The sequence below is a fragment of the Neomonachus schauinslandi genome, chromosome 4, assembly GCF_002201575.2.
Source record: "Neomonachus schauinslandi chromosome 4, ASM220157v2, whole genome shotgun sequence".
NCBI classification, from domain to species: domain Eukaryota; kingdom Metazoa; phylum Chordata; class Mammalia; order Carnivora; family Phocidae; genus Neomonachus; species Neomonachus schauinslandi.
In genome coordinates this window covers 86,778,511-86,792,034 of record NC_058406.1, presented here as the reverse complement: position 1 = coordinate 86,792,034, position 13,524 = coordinate 86,778,511, and the positions used below count along the sequence as shown (strand labels likewise).

The following is a 13,524-nucleotide window of genomic DNA, read 5'->3' as shown; positions in this document are numbered from 1 at the left end:
AATATCTGGGCTTTCTGATTTCTAGTTCAGTATGGTTGGTTTTGTTTGTTTGTTTGTTTGTTTACATTATTTCCCATATGATTTTCTTTGACTATCTCTTTGATCTTTTTTTTCTCCTAAGGGAGGAAGAGCATCTTCAAATGAAATGCAAAAGGAAAAATAGAGACATTTTCAAATATATATTGGTTACAGTTGAATGTATTGTGTAAGCCACTGTAACTTAATAAGTACTTACATTGCATAGAGAAGGCAACTGTAGCAATTATTAAAGGCAACATACGGCAGGTGCCTAAAAGCTCCAGGGTAACAAAAAAATACGACTTCCACTCATTATAAGTATTTTCTAAGATCCTCTTAATTGCTGTAGTACTTAAAATTTACCAATTTTTGTGAAAATGCCAACTGACTTATTACAATGGAGTGAATACCTGCTTTGCATCATTAAGCTCGTATAAAAATGCCCATTCCAAGAATACTTAAAGGTGTTTCTCCATAGATCCATCCAACTATATCTATCCATATAGAGAGATACAAATCTCTCTATATAGATAGATAGGTAGTGCCTGACTCTCTGTGCCTGTGTGTATTATATAAAGAAATCTTAGAGTTTAAATCCTTCTCTTACAAAGTTGCCATGTCTCATTTTGATTTTCTACACATTGTAACCTGTTCTTCAGTATTTTCTGATTAGTAATATATACTGTGTGGTGTTTGAAATCTATTGGTAAAGGGTAATAATTAGCATTAAGAAAATTTATTAATTCAGATCAACAAGACAGCTCAGTTTTCCAGATTACATTATACTACTGGTGACACCACTATGATTAAAAGAAATGTTTGCTGAATTAAAATACAAATGAAAATATAATAATATGCATTAACATTTTAATTCTGGGATCCCATACAACATGGAAAAAAAAAAAACTTTCCAAAAGAAACTGGATTTCTTTTAACTTTAAACCTCTCGTGTTGTTAGATATTTCAGGTTATTGGATAAACTTGAGAAAAGTTGTTTTCACAATATAATTTTAAATTCATGACAACATAACCACTTGAAATTGGTTTTCAAGTTAGGGTTTAGTTTTTATTTGTTTAATCAATCCAAGGTTTATGAAACTCTTGAAGGCTTATAAATAGCTAGAAAAGCTTTTTTTTAAAAAAGAAAAGAATATTTAATATTGTAAGAAATGCTTCTCATAAATTTAATAAAATGTTAACACTAGTTCTTTTATAAATTATGATTCAAAATGGGTCAGATAAAGAGGTAAAATATTTTAAAATGTTGTTAAAAATGTAATATCTTAACCTAAGCTGAATTTTATACTTTTAAACACTCAGGTTGTATCAGTTAAGGTTCTGTATAGGAAGACAGTCCACTTTAGGTTTTTTGTTGTTGTTGTTTTGTTCTGTTAGCAGAAAATGAAAATGTTTATGAAATCACAGATCACGTCTGGGAATAGGGAGTTTGAGAACATATTATCTTAGCTGCATCCCTGTATCTCTGGAAATTGGAACCAAAAAGCCACTGCCACAACTCTAGGCCAACATCAACAAAATGGTGAGTAGATACCCAGAATGCTGAGGTCAGCTAGCTCCACAGATTCTTGATATAAATGAAACTTTGACTGGACAGCAAACACTGAGTCTACCGTAGTAACTTCTAGTGATAATTCTATCTACAAGACTTTGTTTGAGAGAAGAAATGTCCAGAGTATTTCAGTCAGTTACCCGGATCACAAAAACCAACCTAAGAATTTAAACAGAGGGAATTTAATGAAGACAATTTGTTTTCTGAGAAGCCAAAGGTAAATAGTGATCCCTTCCCCACTCCCAAGATTAAAGACCAAGAAACACTCTTATTCCTGTTAAGGAAAGATAAAACAAAGAGGAAATGTCACCAGAGTTTAGAGACCATAGTTATCCAGGATCCATGGTGGGCATTCCATTTTGGAGTGGGAGCCATGGAGAAGTTGTGTTAGCTGTTAGAGATAGGGAGAAATGCTCTAGCTCTTCCTTCCTCATGTCACTCAATATTCTGACTTTGGCTTCCATAAACCAGAAATATGAGAAGCCAATTAAAATCTAGCTTCGAAATGCTGACTGCCAATTTAATTGGCAGAGCACAATTTACATCATTAACCCAAATTAAAAGGGAGTTGGAAAGTAGTTTCCAACTTTCCAGTCTATTCTTTATAGAAAGGTCTACTAGACTACTAGAAAGATGCTTACTGCCAGTTCATCATACCCAAGATAGTCCATCTTAATATCTACCCTTAAATTTCAAGACAATAACATGTTTTTAGCTAATATGGGCAAATATATCTCTTAAAATGGAAATGTTATTGTCCCCTTACCAGATGGAAAAACCTTCAAAGATATCAACTCATCATTCCATATCTGAGTGACGTTCATTCTTCTTCCTTTTAGTTACAGTTCCTCTTTGATAATCAGTAACCTCAAGCATAATTTATAAAGCTACCACCCATGTCATTCTTATATAAAGTGATAGCAGAAATAGAGAAGGAGAAACAAAATTGGCATAAATGCATATATTTATTAAAAATGTGGATAGCTATCACAGAATTATGGCTGATATTTATAATGTTTTCCATTTTCTCTTTGCCCTCAGTTAGCCCTTCAGCTGCAAAAAGAAGTTATCTGACATCCACATAATGGTCACCTTGTCTATTTGAATAGCAAGAACATCCCATGCCATGACAGGTTTTTTTGTCCATTTGGTTAGTTTTTATGTTCAGTTGCTTTTTTTAGATTTAAAGCTCTTTAATTCAAGGATTTTTTTTTTTTTGAGAAGCTTATCCCAATGAGCTGTTTGATAGATGTATTTTCACCACTCCTCCAATCTGATCATCTCTAAGTGCCTGAACATCTGGATGCGATGAACTGTGTGAGCATCAGTGTCATGAGATCATCTCTTCTGCCTTTCAAACTGAGTGCCTAGATGTACCACTTAAAGTTTTCTCCAGTAGGAAGATTCCCTTTCCCTTGAATTAAGATGTAATAAAGCAACAATATGCTCCTGGTAGATGCTATTGCAATCTGTGGTACTTGGTTCAAATATTTTCTTGTGGGGCCCGGTGAGGGAAAGTTAGCACTGCATGTGGAGAAAATACACTATATAGGCAAACTATTTATACTGCCATACTGCCATTGACTTCAGCGCCTGCTGAGTCCTATCTAATATTTGCCATTTCCACATAATGCTTTATGTTGTATATACTTACCTTGATGTCTTGATTGGACATATTTTAAATTAAATCTCCAAAATAGGGCGCCTGGGTGGCTCAGTCAGTTAAGTGTCCGCCTTCTGCTCTGGTCATGATCTCGGGTCCTAGGATTAAGCCCCGCATCGGGCTCCCTGCTCAGTGGGGAGTCTGCTTCTCCCTCCCCCTCTTTTCCTCCCCCTTGCTTGTGTGCTCTTTCTTTCTCTCTCAAACAAATAAAACCTTTAAAAAATAAATCTCCAAAATATACTTTTGTTTCTTCTGTTTAATTTATGAAGAATAATAAATATCAAAGGTATTACTGGTTGTCGGTGAGTTGATTACATTTGCTTCCCTTTGCTTTTAAACATGCAATGTGTTTTATCCAATCTAAGCTTTAAGTCACCAGAAGCCATATCATCATCATCATCATCACTATTATTTGGTATCTGTTAAAATTTCTATATAGTTCCCCTTCCATATAATTCAACTATTATGGTGTTATAGACACATATTTTTGAGAACCAGTTTCTACTACTATTATAGTATAAGATCATTTTTAACAAAGATTGCTCGATGAGTGTTTGTTGAGCCCTCATTAATGTGATTAGTGCCCATAAAAAAGAGACCCCAGAGAGGTGTCTTTTCCCTTCTGGCATGTGATGACACATTCCATCAATGAACTAGGAAGCTGACCCTCATTAGACACCAAATTGGCCAGCACCTTGATCCTGGATTTAGCCTTCAGAATTATGAGATATAAATGTCTGTTATTTAAGCCACCCTGTTTATGGTGTTTTGCTATAGCTTCCTGAACAGACTATGGAAAACAGTATGGTAGTTCCTTAGAAAATTAAACATATAATTAACATATGGTACAGCAATTCCACTTCTGGTTATATGCTCCCCAAAATTGAAAACAGGATCTTTTTTAAAAGGTTTTATATATTTATTTGACAGAGAGAGAGAGAGCACAAGTAGGCAGAGCGGCAGGCAGAGGGAGAGGGAGAAGCAGACTCCCCGCTGAGCAGGGAGCCTAATGCAGAGCCTAATGCAGACCTGGGATCATGACCTGAGCCAAAGGCAGATACTGAAAGTGGGATCTTGACAGATATTAACACATTCTTATTCATAGAAGCATTATTCAAAATATACAAAAGATGGAAACAACCCACATGATTTATCCATTCAAGAGATGAATGAATAAATGACATGCGGTATATACACACACAATGGAATATTATTCAGCCTCTATAATGAAAGACATTCCTACATGTGCTACAGAGTTGGAACTTGGAGACATTATGCTGAATGAAATAGGCTATTTACATATTTTATTTGAAGAACTGTTGATTCAAATTCTCTGTCCATTTTATTTTATAATTGGGTCATTTGTCTTTTTATTATAGAGTGTTAAGAATTACTTACTTATGTTTTTCTTTTGTCACTTTTGCAGTTGGTGGCATACATTAGAAACTATGGCCTAACTCAAGATCACAGATGTTTACTTCTATGCTTTCTTGTAGAATTTTTCATATTTAACTGTTACACTGAAGTCTATGATCCACTTTGAGCTCATTTTTGTGTATTGTGTGAAGCATGAGTCCACATTCATTGTTATGCATGTGGATATCTAGTTGTCCAGCACCATTTGTTGAAAAAACTATTTTCCCCATTGAATTGTCTTGGCACCTCTGTCAAAAATCAATTGGCCATAAATATAGGATGTATTTCTTGACTCTTAATTCTACTTTATGATCCATATGTCTGTTCTTTGCCAGTGTAACACTGCCTTGGTTACAGTAGCTTTATAGTGTCAATTGAAATGTGAATCCTCCAACTTTGTTCTTTTATTTTTTTTTTTTTAAGATAGTCTTAGTTATTCCGGACCCTATGAATTTCCACATAAACTTTAAGATTAGTTTTCCAATTTCTGCAAAACACTAGCAGGAATTACATGGGAATTATATTGACTCTATACATCAATTTGGGGGAATATTGCCATTTTAACATATTAAGTTTTGAAACATGGGATGTTTTTGATCTTTAATTTGTCTCAGTGTGCTTTGAAGTTTTCAGTACATGAATCTAGTATTTCTTCTATTAAAATTATTCCTAGTTATTAATTTGTTGTTGTTGTTATGAATTAAGTTGTTTCCTTGTTTCATGACCAGATCATTCATTACTGGTATATAAAAACACAGTTGGCAGGCGCCTGGGTGGCTCAGATGGTTAAGCGGCTGCCTTCGGCTCGGGTCATGATCCCAGGGTCCTGGGATCGAGTCCCGCATCGGGCTCTCTGCTCCTTGGGAGCCTGCTTCTCCCTCTGCCTCTCTCTCTCCCTCTGTCTCTCATGAATAAATAAATAAAATCTTTAAAAAAAGACAAAACACAGTTGGCTTTTGTAAATTGATCTTGGATATTGCCACATTGCTGAATCCCATTATTAGTTCAGATAAAGTGTGTGTATATGTGTGTGTGTGTGTGTGTGTGTATGTGTGTTTGTATTCCTTTGGATTTTCTATATCCAAGATTGGGTCACTTACAAATAAAAATAATTTTACTTCTTTCTTTATAATCCGGATACATTTTATCTTTTTTTTCTTATCTAATTGCCGTGGCTAGAATCTTCAGTAAAGTATTAAGTAGAAGTGGTAAAAATGGATATAATTTTCTTGTTCCTGATTTTAAGAGGAAACATTCAGTCTTTCTTCATTAAATATCTTGTTAGTTGTGGATGTTTCACTTTCTCAGACTTAGAGATTCCCACATATTTCTAGATGTTAAATAGTTTTATCATGAAAAGGTGTAGAACTTTTCAAATGCTTTTCCCCTATCTGTTGAGATAATCACATAGCTTTTATCATGTATTCTATTCCTATGCAAGATTACATTGATTGATTTTTGTATCTTAAATCTACCTACATTTCTGGGATACACTCCACTTAACCATGGTGTACAATCCTTTCATATGTTGCTAGATTCAGTCTGTCAGCATTTTACTGAGGATATTCTACACTTATAATCATAGAGGCTATTGCTCTGTAGTTTTCTTGCAATATTTTTTTCAAGGCACATTTAATTTAATATCAAGAGTGTAATACAGGGGTGCCTGGGTGGCTAGGTTGGTTAAGCATCTGCCTTAGGTTCAGGCCCTAGGATTGAGCCCTGTGTAGTTTGGCTTCATGCTCAGTGGGGAGTCTGCTTCTCCCTCTGCCCCTCCCCCTGCTCATGCTCTCTCTCTCTCACATAAATAAAATCTTTCTTTTTTAAAGAGTGCAATACAAAAGTCCCAAATACAATGAAGGAAACACATTCCCCTGTTAATACCAACAACAATGCTCTTTCAAAAATGTGCTTACTGAATGGAATGGGCATTTAATTTAACTACTGAAAAAAATTAATGCAGCGAGTTGCTCATCACAGCCAATATCCTTATACAATCTAGTAGTGAAATGAGTGTCTCTAGTGCTTCCAACAGTTTCAACCTGAAGTTTGATACGATATCTTTATGTTTGTACAGTCCTTGATAAGATCATCTACAGCATTAGCAACCATTCAAAGAACAAACCATTGATTAAAACCACATGGATTTAAGGCTCAATCACTTATATAAAGCCCCAAACTAAGTGGTTAAATATGTGAACTACCTGTACTGACATCTACTATTTGATTCATGGCTATTAAATTGGTTCTTAGTAAATAAACACTTTTAAGGCAAAATTCACCTCATTTGAGTTTTGACTGAGAGGTTCAACAACAATCACAGTTTTATTGGTAACACTGACATACAGTGTCTCTAAGTCACTATGCTCAAGGTTAAGAGTGATGGGTATCCTGTTTTTACATTTTACTGGAATTTTACAAGTTCAATTCATGATATTAAATCTGTAGGTTTTCCTTCCTCCAAACTGAAGACACAGTGTGCCACACACATGATATTTCCATTTCCCCCTCTCTTTTCTTCAAACAGAAACATTTCTCAAGTGTCTACAAGTTTTAGAATGGCAATTTTTCAGAGGCAGCCACTTTGGAATAGTCCCATGCCATCAGGCCTTGGAAGCAGGGGGAGGGGAAGAGAAAAAAGCTAAAGCATAAGTTTCATTTGGGAAGTTTTACATTAACCGTTACAAGCCGGGTAGTGTAAAAAGTGGCTTTTTTTGGCTCAAAAAGTCTAAGTCTTGGTGTGGAAACCAGTACGTGGCTGTCCCACCAGAACTTTCTCCTAGTGGAACTATCAGGGAAGTCTTGACTGGGGAGTATGATTTGTTCACCTGTCAGATGTAAACCTCCAGGCACTCAGTTCATTTGGGGTTTGCTCCAGTTTGACTTTAGTCTATTATAGTTCACCTTTCATTTTTAGAGAAAAAACAAGTTGATCACTGGGTCTGCTATTGTTGATCTCAGTTGGGCAACACTAGGCTGCTGGATTTGCTTGAGGTACTTGATTTGAGTAGCACACTCTTTCATCTCTTGCTCCTTGGTTGCTGGTCGCATTACAAGGATGTTTTCCCTGTGCGCAGACTCTTGTTTAGTTTTTCTTCAGACTCCCTTAAACCTATTGCATCATTAATTATGATCTGTGTACTTGCCCTCCGAAGCTTGGTTCTATGCTTCATATGCTTCACATTGTTTCCATCTTCAAATTAACTCATCACGTGCTATAACTTTGAAGTCTGTTTCACTCAGTGGAAACTTTTTGGGAAGAGGTTTCTCCTTGGTCATCTTGAATCTTAATCCTTTTCAGAGGGTGGTTGCCACCCACACTCACATAGGCCAAGGCCAAGCTGCTGGATCACTGCCCAGGCCTCCAGAGCACTCCACCCCACACTCCTCCTCCTCCCTCCACAGCCCTGTGCTCTCCTTTATTTGTGGTCTCACCGCCACAAAATGACGCTTGTAGTTTTCTTGTAATATGTTTGCCTGATTTTCACATCACAGTAATAGTGACCTCGTAGAATGATTTAAGAAGTGTAATCTTTTTTGGAAGAGTTTGTGAAGGATTCCTATCAAGTCTTTCAAAAAATGTTTGGAGGAGTTTATTAGTGAAGTCATTTGTGCCTGGATTTCTCTCTCTCTACCTCTCCTCTTCGGCTCTTTCTCTCTCTCTTTTACTAATTGAAACTCTTTGCTTTTTATAGATCTATTCAGATTACTTAGAGAGAGAGGGGGTATTTGAATTGCTCCAAATTAAAGCATTATAGACTGTTGTCTTAATGAAGATTAATAATTTCTCTCGGTAGGTTTTTTATTTTTTTTTGTGGCTTTAGCTACAATTCTGTAATTGTAGTTCTTTTACCATATTTTCTTGTTTTAGAGGGAGTTCACACAATTCTTCACTCTACCATTACAGAAGATGATCTGGGTCAGAGGAACATTGGTTCTACCTCGTAGTTATTGTGAAGGTAGAAAAATTTGAACCAGTAATATTTTATTTTATTTATTTTATTTTATCTTTTTTTAAAGATTTTATTTATTTGACAGAGAGAGACATAGCGAGAGAGGGAACACAAGCAGGGGGAGTGGAAGAGGGAGAAGCAGGCCTCCCGCAGAGCAGGGAGCCCCATGTGGGGCTCGATCCCAGGACCCTGGGATCATGACCTGAGCCGAAGGCAAACGCTTAATGACTGAGCCACCCAGGTGCCCCTGAACCAGTAATATTTTAATGAAGAATCTTTATAAGAATATGATATTTTGGGACTAACTGAACATAATAAAAAGAATATGATATTTTAAAAATATCTAATAAAAAGAACAATCAAATAATGAGTGCAGAGGTAAAATATATAATACCATTGATTTTATCAGAATCTAATTCTTATAAAGAGATAAACAGTTGTGGATAAAATGATGAAAACCCTCTTTGTAAGACATTAAAATGGGTCACAAATATTTGGCTGCCTGAATTATTTCACTAAATATCTGAAGTTATATGACTTACAAGTAAACACCAACTTATCCTAAGGCTGAGGACGTCAGCTTTCTAAGGCAGATGATTAATGAATGCTGCTTTTGATTCCAAGTTTAATAATTTATTTGCTTATCAATGCCACCATAAAATCCCTGAAGATCTTTACAAAATTTGCAATGAGATAGAGTTAGCAGGTGCTACTAAGGGAATATGCAAGTTTCCTTAACAAAATGCCAGAAGTTGATTGTCAACCAACTGGGGAAGACCTATGAGATCCTTCCAGTGTACACAAAAGGAATGAATCCATAATTAAATTACAGTTAATCACAGATGGTTATTTTACAGCAGGTGCTCAACTTTGAAAGTGTAGTTCTGGACTATTTTTGTTCCAACATGGTGCTCAATCCCTGTTGGTTATCTGGCAATATTTTATGGTTAGAAAAAGGTTTATTTATGGTGGAAATTTTACTTTGTCTATTCCATAAATATATAAAATATTATTTCACGTAATCTTTCATATAAATTTTGTGAGCATGCACATCGTTGTTTTGATATTTAAAAAAACACTGAAAAATACAGTTTAAGTATTATTTATCAGATTCATAAGCCCCCTTGATTCAGAAATAATGGTCACTCAAAGGTATTAGTAGGATTGTTTGAAATAGCAACCAAATTTTTAGTATTTAATATTGCTCATTTAGAAAAAAATAAATCATATAATCAACAACACCTTCAGTGACAAAATATAGGCTTATTCTTGTCACAGTTCCCTTTCAAAGAAGTTAATAAAATAAGCAAAAGGTAACATACTATTGAATTATTGGTACAGTAAGCATCATAATGTATGAAGGAAAAGAGTGGGATAATTGTTTACATGTTTAAAATTAATACTAAAATTCCATAAATAATAACTTCGCTCAGCAAAACAGATCCTTCTTCTGAGTATCATAAATATAAAGCTGATCTGGATGCGTCAGTTTCAGGGCTTAATTATTAAAGATCTATTAAATGCAAGATGCCTGGCTAAATGCAAGTTATAGTTGCATTTTCAGTTTTGGGATTTCATTATGGACCTATTAATATTCGACGTTCTTATTGGTAGCCACTAAGTACCTATTTCTTTCATCTCTCTCTCTCTATGCCTTTCCTAATCCTTGGTTTGGAAAGAGGAGCTGAATACTCCTGTTCCTAATTGCTTTGGCATTGCTTTCTGGCAATATTGCTTTCAATCTGTTATTTTCTGCAATGATCCAAATAGGTATTTCTCTCCCCCCCTCTCTCTCTATCACACACACACACACCACACACACACACACACACACACACAAAAGTAAAGAAAGCCATCTACAGCATCCAACTGTAAGAGAAAAGCCCTCTTCAGATTTTTGGAAGAAAACTAGAATAGCTCTTTCTAGATGAGAAAATACATGGAATGATAAAAGCGGTGTAGTGTCAGATCTGAGAACATCATCACCAGCTGTGGGAAATTGGTCAGATTGAGTCAAATAAAAAGAAACAAAGGAATCATGTCTGTCATCAAAACATACCTTTCAGAAATCTGCAATCAATTAAAATATTCACAGAATCAGTAAAGACATTTCAAATCAGATGTTGGCAAGTAGAAAAAAAGATCAATACCTGCATCAGAGTCTGACCTCTGACTCCTTTCCCAAAGAGAACATTCTTGTACTAGCTAAACTGAACCATGAACACTCCATTATATATGTCATTTTTTTCTTACTTCTCTTACCATTAGCCTGTCCATATGTTATTTCTTCTTCCTGGAATGACTTCTCCCTCCTTCTACCTACAACTGTGTCTCTTCCAGTTTTTTTCTACACCCAATTCAAGTCAGTAATACCTCTTCTAGCTAAATTATGTCCGTCACAAGTTCTATCGAGGAAGCATTCCCAGCTAATATCTATTCAAGGTTCAACCATATGATTTTCCTGTGTTGTTTTTATAACACTCAATATTTGTACCAAAATGACACTTTTGGTCTGTCTTGAAATTTTCTTCTTACCCATCAACTGTGTACTCCTAATCCAGGGGGCAATTACATCATATCCAAAGTACCCAGAATGGTGCCTGTCACATAAGTGCTGGTACTGAATAAGTGTTTTTTTTGTTTTTTGTTTTTTGTTTTTTATTTTTTTTATTTATTTTATTTTTTAAAAAGATTTTATTTATTTATTTGACAGAGAAAGACACACAGCGAGAGAGGGAACACAAGCAGGGGGAGTGGAAGAGGGAGAAGCAGGCCTCCCGCAGAGCAGGGAGCCCGATGTGGGGCTCGATCCCAGGACCCTGGGATCATGACCTGAGCCAAAGGCAGACGCTTAACGACTGAGCCACCCAGGCGCCCCTGTTTTTTGTTTTTTAAAGAGTAAATGTGTTATGCTGAATAGTAACAATTTTGTGGCTTTAAAGATTGTCTTGCTCAATTGCTTTCTACCCTTAACTACAGAAGAGAAAGTAAGAACATTACATTATTAGTTGTAAAATAACTGCCAATTTGAAAAATTAGAGGTCTTTAATATATATATATATTTTAAAGATTTTATTTATTTATTTGAGAGTGAGAATGAGAGACAGAGAGCATGAGAGGGAGGAGGGTCAGAGGGAGAAGCAGACTCCCTGCCGAGCAGGGAGCCCGATGTGGGACTTGATCCCGGGACTCCAGGATCATGACCTGAGCCGAAGGCAGTCGCTTAACCAACTGAGCCACCCAGGCGCCCTCTTTAATATATTTTTAATATGTAGTAGTTACCAGCTATGTTGCCAATACAGAAGACGTGATTTTTCTTTTTTTATCAGAGAAAACTATGGGTATTGCTGTGTCAAATCTCTGAGTGTTGTATGGAAATAAAAATATAATGCACATACACAATCAAATTGGATTCAAAGGTTGAGAAAAGCATAGGTTACCTAACTCATATCTAATGGTTAGTTTATTGCTTAGGTCATTTCTTTTTTTTTTTTTTTTAAGATTTTATTTATTTATTTGACAGAGAGAGAGAGAGAGAGGGAACACAAGCAGGGGAGTGAGAGAGGGAGAAGCAGGCTCCCAGCCAAGCAGGGAGCCCGATGCAGGGCTCGATCCCAGGACCATGGGAACAGGACCTGAGTCGAAGGCAGACACTTAATGATTGAGCCACTCAGGCACTCCTGCCCATCTCATTTTAAAAGCTATTTAGGGTCGGGGGAAAGATGGCAGAGGAGTAGCGGACCCTATTTCAACTGGTCCCCGGAATTGAGCTGGATATCTACCAGACCACTCTGAGCACCCACAAAACCAGCCTGAGATGTAAGAAGATCTGGATCTCTACAACAGAGTATCGCAGGTGGTTGGTTTTGAGGTAGGAAGCGGGGAGCCGTGATTCCGCGGACAGATATCAGAGGATAAACGGCAGCGGGAGGGTGCCTGGCTGTGGGGATCCTACACCGCCAGTGAGTGACAGCCTCGCGCGCTGGGGATGGGGCACAAACTCGCAGACCGGTAGCAGCGGGGAAAGGACTTTAGGGCAGCCCCCGGGGCGGGAACCCGGAGCAGCGGGGTCGCGGGGGTGAACGGGGAGCGGCTGGTGGTTTTAGAAGCACAAAGGGCAGAGACGTGCCCCGACCTGGAGGCAGGATAGGGGGTGCTGCAGAGGGGTGCACAACCCAGGACACTGCAGTTTATAGCAGCACGGACAGAAATGGAGATGGTTTGGATGGAGAGCTCACTGAAGAAGAGACTGCAGTCTCTCTGCTCTGAGGCAGAGGGTTGGAAACGGTCTCTTCTGCTCTGACTCGCAGACGAAACGCAGAAAGCCACCAGGGAAAGCCGCCAGAGAACAAAAGCCCCAAAGACTGATTCCCGCTGAGCCCATCCCCCACCATCGGGGGGCAGGGCAACTCCCCTCAAACAGGGTTGCCTGAGTAACAGCATGGCAGGCCCCTCCCGTAGAAGACAGGCTGCGGAAACAAGAGGCCAGCAACCCTAAGGTCCCAAGAAAACAGGTGCATCTTGCTTGGGTTCTGGTCAATAATTTCGACTCTATACATTCCCTCAAACACCCATCAACAGAATGACTAGGAGGAGGAGCCCCCAAAACAGAAAAGACTCAGAGATTATGACTTATGCTGCAGATTTACAAATGGATGCAGATATAACCAAGATGTCGGAGATGGAATTCAGGCTAGCAATTGTGAAGACGATGGCTAGAATGGAGAAATCAATTAATGGCAACATAGAGTCTCTAAGGGCAGAAATAAAAGGGGAATTGGCAGAACTTAAAAATGCTATCAATGAGATCCAATCCAATCTAGATAATCTAACAGCTAGGGTAACTGAGGCAGAAGAGCAAATAAGCGACCTGGAAGACAATATAATAGATAAAAAGGGAAAAG

General features: G+C 37.4%; 1 pseudogene; it reads right to left on the bottom strand.

Moving 5' to 3' along the window:
* Positions 1-7,220: 7,220 nt before the first annotated feature.
* On the bottom strand, positions 7,221-7,946 carry LOC110580558 (annotated as a pseudogene).
* Positions 7,947-13,524: the final 5,578 nt, after the last annotated feature.